This window comes from Trichosurus vulpecula, chromosome 1 (assembly GCF_011100635.1).
Source record: "Trichosurus vulpecula isolate mTriVul1 chromosome 1, mTriVul1.pri, whole genome shotgun sequence".
In the NCBI taxonomy this organism is placed as follows: Eukaryota; Metazoa; Chordata; class Mammalia; order Diprotodontia; family Phalangeridae; genus Trichosurus; species Trichosurus vulpecula.
In genome coordinates, this window is record NC_050573.1 from 516,934,492 (window position 1) to 516,949,169 (window position 14,678).

A 14,678-nucleotide genomic window follows, 5' to 3' on the forward strand; every position below is an offset into this window, starting at 1 on the left:
AACCACCAGTTTCAGGATGCAGAGAGCTTAAAGACCATCTAGTGATCTAACCCCTTCATTTTAGAAATGAAGAAAATTAAGGTCAACTGGTTGAGTGACTTACTCTAGGTCACATAACTAGTTAAGTGTCAGAGGCAGGATTTAAGCACAGGTCTTTCTGACTCTAAAGCCAACATTATATTCACTATGCTGTGGTCACACAACCAATGAAAGAATCACAACTAGAACCCAAGTTACAGGAGTAATTCTATTGTCCTATCTACTATACCATAACTTTGAGTTAAAGCAATCTGCTCTGAAAAATGAGGAGGACTTCAGGACAAACAGTCACTAAGAGACATGAGTGAAAAAAGTTACTTAACTCCCTGTGACAATTATAGCCCTCTTCCTTATTTCCTAGTGAGTAGAAATCTGAGTGCCATATATCTTTAATCATGGGATGAGAGAATGGGGGTGGTAATTCATAATAACAGCCTTTCCCTGATCTCTCAGGGCAGACAGATTAGAAGATTGGATCTCTGAAAAACAAGGTAACAACAAACAAAAACAAACAGAAAACCTTGGAACCAGACCCTATCTACTTAACTATACCACTTTCTATTTGGAATGGGGTGGGCATAGTAACTTATTCCTGATTTCAATTCAATTCTATTCAGTTTTCCTCCATTCATAATGACCTATCTCTGAAAACAGTTCAGTGGAAAATTATACAATTTTATCAAGAAAAAGGTTACTGGTGTTAACAAGAATTAGATGTCTTTGAATCAGAGCAACAAAAGAAAGAAGATAGCAATGAATTAGACATGCAACTAAGAAAACCAAACCTACAAAATTAACAAATTTTAAAGCCCTAATTAAACACCGAAGTGGAATTCTAAATTCAAAGTAACAAAACTGAAAAAAGAATGAATGAATAAAACTTGTAGCTGACTAAAAATAACAACAGATGTTAGCTAATTTATTTTAAGAGGGAAATTTATTTGTGACTTAGAAAGAAGTTCTCACCAAGACCCATTGGCCTTCATGTGTGGCACAACATTGGAATGCAAAAGATTCCATCTTATTTCCAATCCTTAGGAGAGGAGACTTAGGATAAGGTTATACAAATTCTAGCAAGGTGAACTAATACAGGCAAAAGTATAGAAAAATATAGATTTTTCTTTAAAGTGTTTCTCTCTCTTCACTTATTTTTTTTATTGTGCAGAATGGCAGGAATCACTTTTATTTCCCCAGTTTCTGGAATAGATATTGGTAGGAGTTCTTCGCTGGGGAAAGAGAACTCATGTATAAGTCAGATGCAGTTCCTCTCCTCTTTTCTCCTCTCCTCTCTTTCCTCTCTCCTCCTCTCATCTCACCTTCCCTCCTGTCCTCCCCCTTCCTCTCCTTTCCTTTTTTGGTTTTATGTCTGCATAAGCCCAAATGGTCTCAGGAGATATAATCTATTCCCAAGGTATTAGGAGGTTTCTTTGCCTTGTGCCCTTAGTGTTACTATGAAGAATTATAATCTAAATTTATTAAAATTATTTTTATTGATTCACATGTTTGTATTGAGTGAAACATTTCCCTAAAAGTTCCTATATTTGTTATTAACTGAATACATTTTTATGTAAGAATTGTTTCTTCTTAGCATCATATTTTTTCACTACTTAAGGAACCTGAGAATTACTGACCAAGAAGGAACAAGTATGGTGGAGGGGTGGCAAAATCAGATACCCCTTAATGTCCCTTCTAGGAGGCAGAGTAATGTCCTTAGTAAATGTGGTAGAAAACACAAGCACAGTGTTTCACTAGTGTTTAATACCCCTAAGAGGTAATGAACCATAGCACAATTTTAGTAACTGAAGCAAGAATCCTATGGAGTGATATTGGTCTGACCACAATGCTGTCCCCCATAGATTAATTTGGGAAGCAGCTATGGGTAGTCCATTCAAATCAGCATCTTTTAAAGGTTGTTTCAAATGTTTGACTCTTTGTGAATCTTGTTAAACCTATTCACGTCTAAACTCCCCTCCCCAGCACACACATATACGTAACACTGAACATTTCCTCTTTTAACAAATTATCCTTACTGAGTTCTTGGATTAGCAAGGAGATGATTCAAAACAATGAAACAAATATTGGCTCTAAATCTATCCTTTTGGGCATCCTAATCTTTCCACATCTGGGCAGGATATGTGTTGCTTTTCTTTTTTTCCAACACCCCACCCTCTGGTGCATAGAGAGAAGCACAAACAATCCAAGCCACATCACAATTACTTCCATTTAAAAATATCATCAGTCCTAAATAATTTGTATGCATTGAAGAAAATTAGAATGGACCAGTATGTCACTGAGTGTGTTGAAAAGACCACTTGGGACACAAGTTCAAGTTCTAGTTTTACCACTGCCTGGTCATGTGACGAGAAAGTCCCGCTATACCTTGAACCCTCAGTTTCTTCATAAATGCAAAATTCTACTTTAAATCCATGCCTCACAGGAGTATTTTGAGGAAAGCACTTAGTACCATATGAATGTGGATTTTAAAATAACACCCTATATATACCAGATTTTTATATTCCTCTAACTTAACAAGAAGATATAAATATGTTGAAACTTAGCACTCCAAGAAAATAATTCAGGTGGGAAGGGGTATGTTAAATATGTAATAAAATACATTATTATTATTAGGAAGAAGAAGATGAAGAAGAGGAAGAGGAGGAGAAGCAGGAGGAGGAGGAAGAAGAGGAGGAGGAGGAGGAGGAAGAAGAAGAAGAAGAAGAGGAGAAGGAGGAGGAGGAAGAAGAAGAAGAAATCAAGTAAATGGATAAAATGTTATGCATTTGAGAAGGGGGTAAATGGACTACATAAAAATTAATACACTGGTTGAATAAAGGATGGCAAAACCACTATTAAAAACAATGACTAAGATTGTAAAATTAAAGAGAAGCTTCTGCATTTTTAGATAGAATTTCCTCACCTTTGGATGCCCTATACCAATAAAATCACAGACTTTTTCTATGCAAGGGTTAAGTCTTAAGGGCAAAAGACCTGGATGAAACCCAGGAGTGTCATTTAAAGACCCAAATGACAGCATATGGCAAAAGATTTTGAAAAATATGAATGTTTAGAAGTTCTTCATTATAAAGGAATATAAAAAGCTGTATCAAATCAACCTTCTCTGGTGAAAGTAGATATTATCAGACTGTCAATTTAATGTTACAAGAGAATTTATTGATCATATATTACCAATTCCTCAATTTTTACAAGTGAGGAAACTGAGGTCTAAAAGATGAATGCAAAATGAAATAGGATACCACCCTATAAGTCTCAAATGCGCCTTCAATCTCTCTATATATACATTCATGTATAGGAACCTCATTGTTGAGAAGGTGAGTGCATGACTAACCCAGAGAAATGAAAAATCAGTCATCTTTAATCAAAACTTTCTGTGATATATTTTTATAGTCTTATAGTCTGGGAAGGCTTCTCATGAGGATATCTACTTCTCCGAAGGTCCAGCTTTCTTAAAAAATGTATGTGTTTCCTATTTGTAAACTCTTAAGTCAAAAACAATTTCCTTACAGAGTATTTTGCCACAACATTGATTGACTAGAACTCCAATCAATTTAATGATCAGTCAAAGGATATGAAGATGAAAATAAATCCTGTCTCTTGGCAGAGAGCTGGTAAAGGATAGTAGGTTTGAATAAGGTATATATCTCCAGATATGACCAATGCAATGACTTTTTTTTAGCTTGCTATACATATTTGTCTAAAGGGTTTTTATTAAAGGTGTTCTGAGGATGAAGGAGTCCCTGAAAGATAAATGAGATGTAGCAAAAAGAATAGAACATGAATAAAACATTTGAGTATTTCACAGTGTCTTTAGACTTTATATTTTGAGTTCAAAGATATTATATAGATGAGCATTAGATGGTAGATGGTCGACACGCAAGGAGCTAAGGTGGAATGAAAAGGAAGCACACACCTTTGTTGAATACTCCACTTCTTATCATCTACACCTCCGTTCCTCAGGTGAAATTATGTCATCCCTCTTCTATCCATCCTACACAACTCTGTCCAGTAGTTTAAAAATTGGAGGTAGATAGGATGTCAAAATAAGTGGATGTTTTCATTTATTACTACTGGTAACAGTGGGAGTTGAACTAGACAGGGAAGAAAATAAGGAGGAAGGAACCAAAATTTAGATTTTGGAAACTATCCTATCAAATGCCAAAGTACGGAATATTCTACTTAAATTAATATTTTAAGCTATAAGTGTACAAAGTCTTAAAGCTTCTATTCTATTCCTGTAGAATCAAGACTGTCGCACTTAATTTTTATTTTCAGCGTATTTAAGATATGATCTACTGAACTATTTTAGTATTTTCTAGCAACAATCCAATGGGGGAGTATATTCTAGACTGCAGAAAGTTTATGTGCTAAAGCTTTCCTCAGCTCAGAAGACCCTTCTATGCAGCTTCTCTCACCTCTAAAGATGAGCAAATGGCATGCCTCTAATGATTCCTAAAAGGAATCTAATCATTCCTAAAAGGAGGTCAAGAAACATAGATTAGCCTATTATTAAAGAATGACTATATTCTAATAAAGTTCAGCCATCTTTTTTTTAAATGGCTTCACGGTAACTATGAGTAGGGACCACAGGATTATAGAGACAGATGAGAACTTAGAACTCATCTCATTCATCCCCACTTAGTTTGAAGTTGGGGAAATTGACTTCGAGAGAATTTAAATGACTTACCTAAGGTCATAGTGGCAGTAAATTGCAGAGGTTGATTTGAAACACCCTCTAACTCTAAAACTATATACCTTCCCACTGAGACATGTTGCTCAAGAATAAAAAGATAACAGTCCATAACTCTTACATTTGTTTTTATCTTTGTACATAAAACTATTAGCAATATTGCTTTGAAGTTGAACTTTTCGTTCTGATCCTCAGCTCTTAGAAAAATTATTTATCTCTCAGGCACTTTTTTTTATCCACAAAAATCATAGTTTACATAGAAAATATAAACATAAATTTCTTCATATTTTTACACTATTCTTGGGGTGAACATCTTACAAATGTGACCCTAAATCCTAATTATTTTCATCTAAATTCTCTTTTGGCCTCCCCATACCTGACAGCAATAAGTACCTCCAAGCTCCAGGCATGATCAATGATGGGGTTTCAGGTGGAATAAATTTTTAGGATGAAAAAAATTGACATCAGGATTTCCATTTAGTTGCTCCATGTGAAGTATAGTTATTTGCTTGAGGCTTTCCCAACATGATCAACCTATGCCTGGTGCTCGTGGTAACGTCATGCAGGTCCCAGTAAAAATTTCTACTAAATTTGTATGAATAAACCTTTCTAAAGTAAGCCTCTTCCTTACTCCCTTCAAGCATCACAAGATTGTGTGCATTTCAGCCCTAGCACACTGTTAGTCACTGGGGGCCTGAGTGTGATGCCTGCTGAGTATTTTTCTTATTTAGTACGTGCTGCTCCTTTCAATAGCATAACAAAAGAGATGCATTAAGCAATTTGTCTGTTGTTATGAATGGTGACAAATGCCCCCATATGAAGTGATGGAGCCTTCCCGGAGAGATTTGCAAATGCTTGAGTGAAAGGATCAGAAAACATGAACTCACAGCAAAAGTAGTTTGTGATTTAGGAAATGCAATGTCTTTCTTTCACCATTTCTTTCCCATCTTTGACATTAGGAGAAATCTCAAACCCCTTCATGCTTTGAGGGAAAGAACCACTGCAACTATATAATCATACTTGAACTGATGCACCTTCAATATTATTTTTTACTGTTGCTTAGATTTGTTTTTGTTTTTTGTAGTAGTTGAGCTTATTGGATACACACATATACATATATGTGTACATATCTATATTTATAATCTATAATCTATCTGTACAAATCTATCTATAATTAACTAGCATTGGATTTGAAGACAGGGAACTTGAGTTCAAAATCTGACTCTTACTGCTCATGTGACCGTGGCCAATTCACTATCTCTCTGGGTCTCAGTTTCCGCAAATGAAAAAATGAGAGTGTTGGACTACATGAGCTTTTGAAAGTGCTTTCCAGCTCTAATTTTGTGATTTGATGTGTTGATTGCTTGGCTTCTTTATGGAGGTACCTACTGATAACATTTTACTGTGTAGTGTGGAGTCTACCACTAATGGAGCTTGCGGCACCTATATAACTCATGAGTTGCTCTAACAAAAAAGTAAAAATAAAAAAAAAATCATTTTCCAGTAGTAATTCTCCTAACAATGATCCTCTCTCTAAATGTAGTTTGGATGATTTGACAACTGACTTACAGACCTTTACTGGGCCCATGCTCAAAGTCTTTACATCATGGGAAAACCTCCAAAAGTGTTTGCTCTACTGGCATGGTATTAAAAAACCTGGAGCTGTTGTTATGCTATGAGGAAAGAAGACCATAGTGGAGAAATGGCATCTTATTCTTCAATTAAGGCAGTAAGGATTGATAGGTCATTAGGTCAGAGAAAGGGCTAAATGAATGTAGCCTAAGAAATGATAAAGCAGAAAATGTGTTGTATTTGAAGTCAAAGAACTGGAATCAAATCCAGCTCTGTGATCTCCATAACACTGGACAAGTCACTTAATTTCTTTAGGCCTCACTTTCCTCATTGGTAAAATGAGGGAGTTGGATTAGATGATCGCTAAGGTTCTAAAGCAATGATCCTATGAGTTTGCTTGGTTATCTCTTTGTGAAATTTATTTTGAGCACCATCAAGAGAGATATTTTGTTCTTACTTTTAAGGTAATTGTTAGTAAATGGAAATTATATGTGTGAACTTTTAAAAATGATGATAAAGTTGCTGAAACACAGTTAATGAGGTATGTACTTGTAGCTGAGATGGAATTGCATTGACAGCCACACTCTCATCTACACTCTCTCATGAGTCACAGTACTCATTTGAAAGAACCCTGGCTTATAGACTGTAGCTACATAGTAGGTGGGAGCAAATGGGCCCAAAGGGGTAAAAATCATCATGCTTTAACCAACTCAAGAAAATCATCATAAACTCTGATATATCTTCAATACAACATTAGTATATTTTGGGAGAATAATAAATCACAGTTATAGTGAGTCAGTGCTTAAATTCATCAGGGAATAAGTACTGATTTACTGGTATTTGAAGAAAGGCTATCTTAAAATATACTTTTGGTTTTAAATTACTTTGATAGGAATTTCAGATATTCACTTTAGGGAGATTAGAGATTTGTGGCATAAGCCCCCAATTAAACTAAGCACCCCTGCCTTATGCCCTCTTCTACATTACAATCCTGTAGTTAAAAGCAATTTCACCTTCAATTACTAGTTATTCATTTTCAAGGCAGTATTAGTTGTTTGGGCTAGTGAGTGCATGTGTGTGCGTATGTGTATGTGTGTGTGTGTGTGTGTGTGTGTGTGTGTGTGTGTAGGCTTTATATCATCTATACTTCAATGTATCTGAAGAAAAATAAAGCTTTCAGATCCAAAAAACTTGCAAGCAAAAAGTTAAAGAGATTTTTTTCCCCTTTCTATTGCTTACTGGTGCATTTCTACATTTCTCATGACAACAGGTCAAAGAAAGATGTTTGTTTGCATGCAGTAAAATAAAACTTCTTCTGAGGTTAGGGGAAAGGAAGATATTTATTATAATCTAAGAGGTCTTTTGATGTCAGACACATCAAGAATTTTTTTCCGGGTTGTCTATTCCCTATTCTACTATCCATGTATTATTGCTTCTTTTTTAGTTTTGCTGTGATTTCTCTCTTACACTTATTTTTTTCTGTTTTCCTTTTCTTTCTCACTTATTTTTGGCACCTATCTGTCCTCACATATTTGGGTATCTACTTTGGCATCTTTCTACTTCCCCATTCCTTTTCTCTGCCAATTTTACTCTCTGATTCCTTTATTATAATCTATGTCATTCTCAAGATAGCCTTGCCACAGCTTCACCTCTGTGTAAAAACAGTGGAGCAGAATGAAATTGACAAGAGATAAGTAATTGCTGCTCAGTTCATCAAGTAGTCATATGGTCTCTGGTAACGGAGAATATATGTGTTCTTTAACCAAGGTTCTCTTTGAATGATTCATTGCATTTTGATTATTCACTTGGAAATGGATGAAGCGCCTCTGAGAAAACCATAATTAGGGAGCAAATAACTCAGGTACCTGCATCAGGAAGTTTTGAACCTAACATTCAAATCATGTTGAACCCAACATTTAATTTTTTTTGGCAGCCACTCCCTTTTTTCTTCTTTACTGACAGAATGCAGAGTCACAAGTGAAACAGAAAAGATTTTCTGTAACAGCATCAACTTTCCATACTATCTTGAGCCAGTTTTGTTTTCCTGCTCCACTTCCTTCGTTTCCTGTTGCCTTCATCAACATGTTGTGAATTATTTACTTATGAAGCATAATTTTGTATAAAGAATGACCCTGGGCATTGTGAAAGTTTGAAGTTATTACAATAGGATTTCACCTTAAAATTAATATTACTAATCACTTTCCAGAGCCCTTTAGGAATTTCAACTAAGAAAGAACAGATCATTATGAGGCAGAGTCTAAAAAAAAGGGGAGAGAAAAAACAGAAGGGAGAACATGCAGTACCTACACAATCTTTTCCAGAAGTTTAAAATACATTCATTTCAATATTCGTTGGTAGCAAAAGATGCCAAAAATAAAAGTAAGGCATATTTCAATATATTTTCAGTGGGGATGAATATCATGATCGACTCCTTTCATTAGCTATAGGAAGGTGAAAATTCCTTTTTATTTGCTTTGCTATAATTCATTTTAAGGAATAAAACAGATGCAAAGTAATAAAAACAGATTCTATTTACATAGTCCTGTAGCTTCTCTGCTATCAATCAGCAAATATTTATTGGGTGCGTAGTTCTGCACTATCTGAGAATGAAGTGTGTGTACATAAGCAGCTCACATCTTAAATCCTACATCTGTTCATGTGGTGCTGAAATGGAGACCTCATGTCAGAGAATTGAAAAGTATTACCATTCAAATTATATGCTCATATCATAGCACTGGACCAGCATTGCTACTTTGATAAACTAAAATTATTTAGCAAGAAGGAGAACAGGAACTAACATTCTGTCCTTCCTTCACCATTGCCTCAATCTGATATTTAATTTCTTAGTTTTCTTTTCTTTTTTTACAATAAATAAATGTATTTATTTTTAGTTTTCAACATTCACTTCCTTAAGTTTTAAATTTTCTCCCTTTCCCTCCCTGTCCCCTTCCCCAAGATAGCATGCAATCTGATATAGGCTCTACATATACATTCCTACTAAACATATTTTCACATTAGTCATTTTGTATAGAAGAATTAGAATGAGTGGGAGTAATCTTGAGAAAGAAAAACAAAACAAAACAGAAAAAGAAAATAGTCTGCTTCAGTCTGCATTCGGGCTCCATATTGCTTTTTTTGGATGTGGATGGCATTTTCCATCATGAGTCTTTTGGAATTGTTTTAGGTCTTTGCATTGCTAAGAAGAGCTAAGTCTATCAATGTCAGTCATCACTCACTGTGGCTGTTATTGTGTACAATGTTCTCCTGGTTCTGCTCACTTCACTCAACATCAGTTCATATAAGTCTTTCCAGGTTTTCCCTGTTCATCATTTGCTATAACAAATAGTATTCCATTACATTCATATACCACAACTTATTCAGCCATTCCCCAATTGATGGGTATCTCCTCCAGTTCTTGGCCACCACAAAAAGAGCCGCTATAAATATTTTTGCACATGTGGGTCTTTTTCCTATTTATTATGATCTCTTTGGGATACAGCCCTAGAAGTGGTATTTCTGGGTCAAAGGGAAAAGAAGATCTTTTAGTTTTGTAATACTAAAAAGGAAGGAATTGTGACTTTAAGGCACTCTCTACCATAGCAGAACTCAGTGGATCTGTGACTTACTAGATAAGTCCTTTTGTGTTATGCCAGCCTCATAGAAGTTGACTACGTTGCCTAGAATCAAATACCTTATAAGTTGCAGGAGCCATATTTGAATTCAGGTCTTCCTAATTCTAAGTCTAATGCTCTATTCAGGACATTATATGCCTTTGTGATTCATGACTACAAGTTTATTTAACCTGTCTTGATATTGATTTAAATAGAAAATAAATAAAAAAAACAAATATAAACTAAAAATAATAGTAACGAGAGCTAGCATTTAAATAGGATTTTAAGGTTTAAAAGTGCTTTCCAAAAATATTTCATTTGATTTTCACAACCACCCTGGGAATCAAATACTGTTATTATCTCCACTTTACAGGTGGAAAAACTGAGACACGTACAGGTAAGTGACTTGTCTAGTGTCATACAACTAGTGTCTGAAGCAGGATTCAAACTTGGGTCTTCCTACTTCCTAGTTCAGTTGCTCAATTCACTGTAGCATCCAATTTTAGATGATAGGGATATATTGCCTTTAAAACAATAAAAATTTCATACATAATTGGTATTATTCCCTTTCCCGCCAAACTAGACTTCCAGCTATTCTTGAGTTCAACATCCCATCTCATGTTTCCTTACATTTCCCAGAGTTTTCAGGAGATGATCTCTGGAGTCTCTCAGTCAACATTTTATTATTTGCATTCAGAAGTCCTGGCCAGTTTGCATGTATTATTTTCTACATCATGTTATTCAGTTTGTTATTATATGTAATGACCACTTGATTTTTCCTGGGATCTTGGAAGTCATTCTTATTCTTATAAATTTGTATCAATTTCCTATATATAGAAGAAATGAGAGATTTATCAGAGAATTTGTTGCAAAGATTCTTATTCTCTTTTTTTATTAGGTAATATTGGTTCATTTTCCTCCCTGTGATATTTGTTAAAGGTAATTTGATTTCTTTTTAAAGTCAATCACCTGGGATCATATAAAATTCATGTTTTTTTTAATGTTGGTGTCTTTTGCTTCTCTTCTGTAAAACTTTACTATTCCTTAGTAGTATTATTCTTCAGATCTGTTATTTTATCTCTCAGAGGTTCTACTTCTTGACAAATACTTTCCATCATATGTTCAATTTCTATCACTTTATTTTATGTTGAGTGCCATCATTTCTGACAATTTTTTTATAATTTCTTCTAGAGTTTTATTTTGCTTCTGGTCTATTATGAAATTTCCTGCTGTTGTCCCATGATCTCTGTGGAGTTCACAATACATTCTCTCATTTCTTGCCATTTAAAACCCTCTGTTCCTTGGGCCTTTAAAAATCATTTTATTTTATTTTTCAGCTCAGCAGCCTCTCTCTCACTGCACTGCTCCAAACTGACAAAGTAAGAAAAACAAAATGGCTTTTACAAACATGTATAGCTAAATAAAACAAGTTTCTGCATTGGCTATTTTTAAAAATACTTCAGTCTGTACTCTGAGTCCATCTATTTATTTTTCAGGAAATGGGTAGTATGTTTCATCTTGCTTTTTCTGGAACTGTGGTTGTCCATTTTGTTGATCAGACTTCCCAAGACCTTCATAGCACTTTGTCTTTAAAATATTGCTATTATTGTATTAATTGCGATGATTATACTCCCTTCACTCTGTATCAGTTCAAAAACTCTTTTTATGTTTCTCTAAAATTATCCCTTTCATCATTTGTTATAAGACAATAATATTCAATCAGATATATGTACCATAAATTGTTCAGCCATTCTCCAATTGTTGAGCACCCCCTTAGTTTCTAATTCATTGCTATTGCAAAATGTTGCTAGACTATTTTATATGTTAATGTATTTTTTCTTTAGTCCCTCTAGCATTTGCAATTTTAGGACTAACTTTACCCATCTGATAAATATAAGTAGAACCTCACAGTTGTTATAATTTGCATTTCTCTAATTACTAGTAATTTAGAACATTTTTTCCATATGATCATTGATAACCTGGATTTCTTTTTCTGAAAATTACCTATTGAACTCCTTTGAGATTGGAGAATTATCAATTGGGGAATAACTCTTATTCTTATACATTTGAATCAATTCCCTATATATATAGTAAAAATGAGACATTTTCCGAGATTTTGTTGCAAAGATTTTTTTTTGAATTTTCAGTTTTAATTTTATTTATAAAAATCTTACAAAGCAGTAGAAATCTTTTAGCAGGTTAGCTTAGGTACAGTATTTTAATGACAGAGACTGTGCCAAATGTAAAATTTAAAGTCAATAGAGATGGCTACAATTCTAAGTATCTGCAGTCTTTTACATCCTTTGAATAAGACACTAGGTTACAGACAACACTAATCTTGAAAACTAATTTAAAGAAATAAGAATTAAAAGATTCTTGTGAGCATGATCCTTTTGATTTAGTCTTGAAAGCATTCAGGGCATAAATGTGAAGTATGGCATCTAATAACAAATTAGCAACAAATATGTATTTATAGAGAACAGCTATATAAGGAAAAGGCTAAGAAAACATTGAAGCTTGACTTTTTTTTATATTGATGCTTACTCAGTTAGGGTTCAGTATTTTTAGTTAATAAGTTCTCTAGAAGTTCATAGGAGTCTTCTATTCTACCTTCTCCTTTTCTCCCACTATTTAAAATGTGGAAAAGGTTATGCCTGCAAGTTATTTGAAACACTAGGTCTACAAGAGCATATGTGACATTAAAAATCTAGTTCAAGGGTTAAGAGGCTCTACTTTATTAAACAAAAAAAGAGTTAGGGAAAGACCATTTTAGATAATTTGCCAGAGTTTATAAATGAAACATTTGTAAGCTGATAGTATCACTATTTCAATGACAGTGGTTAGTAGCAGGTTAATATGGTAAGTAGGGAAGAACAGAGTTAGGACAGGCTGCATGAAATTTACAACGACAAAACAAATACAGAAATATTTACAGAAGCATAAAAGATTCATAATTAAGAATATCTACAGAATGTTTGGCAGATTGTTAGTCCCCAAGCATGACTGGTCCTCTTCAAGTTCCAAGGACACCATCTTTCTTCTCTTTCCTTTTCTGCTCATGTTTCCTCTGTTGCTCTTCTCTGGTCTGGAGACATGGCTGTTTGTAAGTTTTTTTTTTTTGTGGCAGTCAATTCTATTTGTTGTCTCATTCGGAGCAATATTTTCTTTAGATTCCCCCTATGGTTTTAGCCTCCCTTTGTGTGGCTCATAGCGAAGCGGACTGGAAAGACTTGCTTTGAGATCCAATACTGGTTTCTTATTACTGACTGGAGTCTGTACAGCCTCAGCTGTAAACTTGAATGGGGTAATGGCTGGGGTATGTTCAGCCTTGGCTTGACTGGCTTCCTTTTCCTTATTCTTCACCAGAACAGCCTGGCGTTTAGGCTCGGTGTCAAGCATGCTGACATACAGACACTTTCTGGCTGGAGTCTTGGTCAGTGAGCGTTTATGCTCATTATCTTGAGTAGCCTCTGAGAACCTGACATTCATTTTGTTAGTTGAGAGGGTAGATGGCTTGAACGGTTCCTGACACAAGATACTTCAATTTGCAGTCCCAAGAGATTTACGAAGTGAGCATCGTGGACTGACTGGAGTGAAGGTAGAAGAGGGCTTGCCTCTCTGAGGAACTGGGCTCATTACCCTCTTAGATGAGCTTTTCTTGGAATTACTATGGGGAGTTCCAGATAGGTTAGCTTTTTTAGCTAATATCTTTAATTCTTTCACTGAGTTGTTAAGGACTTCCATACGTTTCTTTTTTCGGTCAATATACTTGTCAATAGATTCCATTTCCTTAAAATGAGCTTCATGAATCTTCTTAAAATTTGGAGTTGTAAATATTGTTTTCTTTTTCTTAGGTTTGGATAAACCATCTCTACGATGAGGGCTCTTTCCTCCTTCCATTTCATTTTCTTCAGAGCAAAGTGTCCATTTGTTCTTTTGCTTATCTTTGGATGGCTTTGTGGCTTCTGCAATGGCTAAGAGATCCCCCTTTTGATATTTTTTTTTGTCTGGGAGACCCAGGATAATCACTTTCTATCATCTCTGAATGATCCTACTCGGAGCCACTGTTTCCTGGGATTGCTTTGCCTCCTCCCAGGGGTGAAGTGGCAGAGGCAGCTGCAGCTTCCTGGTCAGGTTTTTCTTCATTGCCATCTAGCATTTCTATCTCTTCATGAGAGGAAGCAGAGATATTACTTCTGCCATTCTGACTCTTATTTTCTTTCTTGAGCTCATGCTGAAAGTGTTCTTTCAATGATTTTAAAAGTTTGTCTCCCCGGAGGTTGGCCCGGAGGCCCAAGCTCTTGGCCAAGCTCTGCAGCTCGCAGTACTTGAAGGAGTCCAGCGCCGGAGCCAAAGGGAAGGCCATGTCGCTCTCTCCCATCGGGACGCGTTCCTCCAGCTCTGAGGATCCCCGAGGTCTAACAGCCGAGACAGCTACAATTCCTTGTTGCAAAGATTTTAATTCTCTTTTTAATTAGATAATAATAGTGAATTTTTCTTCATGTGATATTTGTTAAAGGTGATTTTGTTTCTTTTTTAAATTAGTCATTCCATTTTTTATAATTGTTAGTTTATGTTCTTGTGAATTACGTTTTCATTTAATTTTTTTTCTTCATATTTGAGTCTTTCAGCTTTTGTATTTCCCAATTTTTGCCTTTATGAACCCTTTTCATTCATTAGTGCCTCTATTTCACATTGATATACAGATCCCTAAGAATGGAATGCTAGTCAGCTTCAAGTTCCTCATGTTG

General features: G+C 35.1%; 1 pseudogene; it reads right to left on the reverse strand.

Annotated features, from left to right (window-relative positions):
- Nucleotides 1-12,913: 12,913 nt before the first annotated feature.
- On the reverse strand, nucleotides 12,914-14,308 carry LOC118834283 (annotated as a pseudogene).
- Nucleotides 14,309-14,678: the final 370 nt, after the last annotated feature.